Below are 5,072 nucleotides of genomic sequence, written 5' to 3'. Positions count from 1 at the left end.
ATTATAACTAGTATAGCAGCATTTTGTACGTTTTCAAGAGACGTTATATTCATTATTTAATATTTTGCACCTACTTTAAAAAGTACTTACAAGTTAATTAACAATATATCGTTTATATTCTGTTTATTTTATATTTTGAGAAGATGAAGACCCAGCCGATTTTGTTAAATCCTGGACTATCAAGAATGCAAATTAAATCAGCAAAATGAATTATAAAATTGAGGTTACGTAAAGTATGTTTTCTATACATACAAAATGGTAGTACAATTTTGATTTTATAACGCATATCTTCTTTTACTGCATTTTTTAAATACTTAACAACATTTTTTTTACTTATATCTAAATAAACCATTTACAAATTTAATCTTATGTTATAGATATATTAAGATATTGATTATGTGGATAACAGTTTCCTTAAAATGTTTAAAAACATGTCCAGATGGCGTGTACACTTATATACATATATGATCGGTGCTTTGTAGACCTTTAATCAAGTAATATGTCTAAATACGGTAAGGATTGACGAATTCAGCCTTGTAGCGGAAATCTTGGCCTACGCGTATCTTTCTCGTTACGGATCATAAATACTTGATACAAAACTTGCGAGAAATTATAGATTTACTTAATAACAAAAAAGATAAATAATTAAATTTTAATTAATCGTGAGCTTCAATTTTAAGATTGTATATTTTTGTACATATACTTTTATTTCCGTCTTTCTTAATCTGTATGAAAAGACAGAGATAAGATCATATTATATTGAAATTGTAGTTGCAGTTCATATTAAATATACTCTTAAAAGTTTTCATTATCTTTATTAGCAATGTTTAGCACTGGTGCAAGTATTCTTTGGTTGTTCTTTGGCCTAGCTCTGCTCATAGTTCCACTGTCATTCTATTTGAAAAACTAACAACAATATGTTTTTGAATCGATAGCAGTAGCAACGAAGAAGAAACCGATACTAAGCCGTTATTTATCCCATTTTTTGATCAGATTGTACACGCCATTTGGATCGTAGGTCTATCTGTATGGTGGAGGTGGTTGGTTGACGATGATGGCAGGTTGTGGCGCTTGCACCACGTGGTGTACGACGGTGCGGGGCGGGGCACAGTCGCAGCACAAACACGGGATACAGCAGCAACAACAGGGCCGCACTGAAATGTTGCAACCCATCCTGGAATGTAGAAAATTTCAATTAAAATTGTGAAAAGCATTACGGCATTGAACGGGTTAAAAGTGACAAGACAAATCTATGCTGCATATGGTTTACTAATAATCGTTTCTTTCTTTTACGATTTTTATTGTTGGTTTTTGTTGATAGAGCACTACCCAGAAAATCTGTATCGATCATATTTATTAAAAGACTTAATTCTATGATCTTATTATTAATCTATTTATGTGTTGTACAATATTAAAAATACATAAAATCTTATAAATTTTGAAGAGTTTGAAACTTGTTGCTATATGATATAGACTATTATATCCGTAAAGAGTTCAAAGACTTTCTGTGATATCTTAAATCTATTTCCGGAAATCGTGATAGCCGAATTAGTTAATCTTAAATACATCATGTAAATTGGTTATAATATAAATCCATCGATATAAATATTTTATCATTTCCGGTATGAAGGTGATAAAATCTTTATCTTTTACCGCGAAAAACTGTCATGTCCAGTGTCAAATGTTGCTGGGTAATAAAAATTAATTAAGCCAAAAAGTACTTGATGAGATACTATAGCAATTAAAATCATGTTCAATATAATGCTTTTAAATCGATTTAACAATATGAACAATAGTTAAAAATCAATTATAATAAATAATTCTTTCTCAGATAACTGTTTGTAACATTACCTTGAGGTAAACTGCAGTAGCTGTTTGAAAATCCTCGTAAAATGTGATTCATATGTGCAACACATTTCTCTACATTTTTATTACTTTCAATGTCGTTGTTGTAAAATTAGCATACGAGATGACATCATTTAAATTTATGTTCTTTACAATTGAATACGTCATGAGGAAGGTAAGTTTTGGTATGAGGAAGTCTCAAAAACATAAACTTGTGAAAACCAAACCTCTGTACTATGTTCTCATTATTTCTTGGAAAAAAAAATTAGTACAAGGTTTTAGATAGTGGAGATCCGTCTAATTAAAATTGCTATTTATCAGTATTTCTCAAGCATTTTTTTTATCTTAGAAAGCTCAAATCCAGGTATAGTCAGACAGCGCGGGATCAAAGAAAGTGGCTAGTTTCTTTCGAATCGCTGGAACCCTAATTAGTTACTTTCCGAAGCTCACAAGGAGGCATGATTGATTCACAAAAATGAATGTAGATGAATGTAGATACACACAGAAGGATAGTAGTTTTTATATGTGTCTAGTTAATAAACGTGTACAAAAGAGATGTGTGAAGGTTGTACACCACGAGCGAGTATGCCATACAAAGTTTTAAACAATTAGTGTCGATGTAAATGCACTCAACATCTTTGTGTGAAAAGGATATGTATGTAGAACAGTAATAAGTTAAGCATACGAATGAGTTTTATTTTAAAAATATAAGACATGTGTAAATATTATGTTGAAAATAAATAAATGTAACACACTAAACTAAACAAAGTGTACCTATTCTTGGAAATACGTAATCTTTTATCTTCATTTGAATTAGCTATCATTATGTTTATTGCTGTATGATAACATCTATACCTGATCATACAGATTTCCAATTATGTTTCGAAATTCCGGCCCTTAAAATATGCAACACAAATTTTACTCCATAATACCAGTATGGTTGATCTTGATCTCTACTTGGATAACAAAAAGCATTACATTACAAAACCCGAGGTAGACTATGTTGAATACAAAATCATTTTCTTATCGTGACATGTCCTTCGACAACGGATATCCGGAGTAAAATATGTTTTGTCTATTGCCCAAATCTTGTCTCCTGAGGCACCGGAATACACCAATGACAAACAATCACGCGCACTCGACGTCACATGTACAAACAAAAGTTGTCACTAGTTGTTATAGACGCATATAGTAAGCGTTAATTAATGGTGTTACTGCTCAAATTTAATTACATATTTTTACCAAGTGAGAAGAAAATCTAACAGGACTGCAGTAACCTTTACTAAGCTATGTTGGTCGGAATTAGTTTAGGTAAATATTGCATAGAGTAAATTAAATAAACAGTACACAACAATTATTTTACTTTTGCCCTGGTATTATTGTAAACGAGGCCAATTTAAAAGTAGGTTATAAAGTAAAAAAAAAACCTTTTCTCTTAATACTTGATCGCGTGTTGAAAACATTTAAATGTTATTTACGATAACGCATACTTTAAATACATTTTACTTATATTTAAATTACAACAGTTAATTAACTAATATGTAAGAACTAAACTACGTAAGCGTTTTAGTCGTCCACTTTAGGTAATTGAAACTTACCTTAATTAAAATTCACCGTGGCTGAGGGTATCCGGGGTAACCGGGTTGTTGTGGGGGATATCCGGGGTATCCTCCGGGCGGGGGGTAGGGGTATCCGGGTGGTGGTGGTTGTTGCTCGATGATGACTGGTGGATGGTGCACGTGTACAGTCTGCGGCGGCTGTTGCTGCTGTTGTCCGCACGCGTTGGGACACAGACAGGGCACCAAGCAGCAAGCGCTCAGCGCCATACAACAAGGGTTGCAGCAAATGTCGCAGTCGCCGCAGTCGAACGAAAAGCAGATACCCATCGTACTTGTATTACTCCTTTAAGTAAAACAACGAATGTCTTATACCTCACGCTATCAGTCAACAATCTGACTACTTATCATTGTTTCGTCACATATTTTACGATTCTTTACCTTAACAAATATGTAATAAATACTTAAATTGTTTAACGCTTACTAAATTATGATTAGCTGACGATGTTTTATCTCGATGATAGTGTCTTTATTTTACTTACAGTCACCATTGTAATGAGACCTCCTCATTTTGGTCATTGGCTTTGAAAGTCAAATTATGACTGGTTTTAAATAATACCAATACGATTATTTTGCATGTGTATCAATGATTCCAGTAAAATAACTTGAAGATGGAGGACGTTAACTTACCAAGTTGAAGTTAGTTACAGTAAATGTAATAATCAGTATATCTTATTGTATTAATAAAATATTTTATAATTTATTTTATAACATGTAAGCACATAACGCTAGTGTGAATTACAAACACAATAAGAGTTAAAACAGGCGGAAAGAAATTATATATTGGACGGAAACATAGTTTGCAATCCTTATCTCACGTACCGAAGTAAATCGATGGATTACAAAAGTTATTGTGTAGGTTGATAAGAGATATGGCTTATAAATAACTAGAATTCTTTTATTAAATTTATAAAATAAAAGTAGACATTTATACTAAGGTTATAAGATCATTTACAATTTACAAAAAAAACGTTATAATAAATAGAAATACAAAAATATATAGAACAATACTTACCTACCTCACATTAAGACATCACATGACAACACTGTTAGTAGATAATAGTGGACGACAATGAAATTAGTAAGCGACAAAGAACGAAAAAAAAACTTACCTCGCTTTTGACTAGAATTTCATAAAATTACTCTAAAAACTAGAGTAGACCAGCTTATCCACCTGTTGCCCAACACTGGCGGGCACAAACAACGATGATTCAAGTTCTACGCGATTCGTCACAGCGGGAAAACTATGACATTACGCGCCTGCGCAATAACAACGGCTAACTTCACTACAGACGTGTTAACCGCTCCGTCGCGATATGAAACATGAAAACTCTAAAGGGAAAACGTCGAACGTGAGTCACGGTCGGCCATTGTAGCGTGAAATGAGTCCGAACTACGTCCTTGCCGAGACTACCTACAGTTAAGATTCGATGAAACACTAATTGCATCAGATGCGATTTTAAATGACATTTAATTACAAAATCTGTTACTCTTCAATTGACTGTTCTCGGAAAAATCTTTTGGTAATTTTCGAATTACAGATAAAACTGGTATAAGCTATCCGTACCGATTACTTGAAGCTGTACAAGACAATAATAATAAAAAAAAAGT

General features: G+C 32.7%; 1 long non-coding RNA gene across 1 annotated transcript; it reads right to left on the bottom strand.

The window, feature by feature from the left end:
- Positions 1-798: 798 nt before the first annotated feature.
- Positions 799-4,788, bottom strand: LOC106104266. The gene is made up of 3 exons (XR_001225664.1): positions 4,574-4,788; positions 3,444-3,747; positions 799-1,174 (listed from the first exon to the last, which is right to left on the bottom strand). It is a non-coding gene; the product is annotated as an uncharacterized LOC106104266 (long non-coding RNA).
- Positions 4,789-5,072: the final 284 nt, after the last annotated feature.

This window comes from Papilio polytes, unplaced genomic scaffold, assembly GCF_000836215.1.
Source record: "Papilio polytes unplaced genomic scaffold, Ppol_1.0 DF823691.1, whole genome shotgun sequence".
NCBI classification, from domain to species: Eukaryota; Metazoa; Arthropoda; class Insecta; order Lepidoptera; family Papilionidae; genus Papilio; species Papilio polytes.
This window is presented reverse-complemented; position numbering and strand designations above follow the sequence as displayed.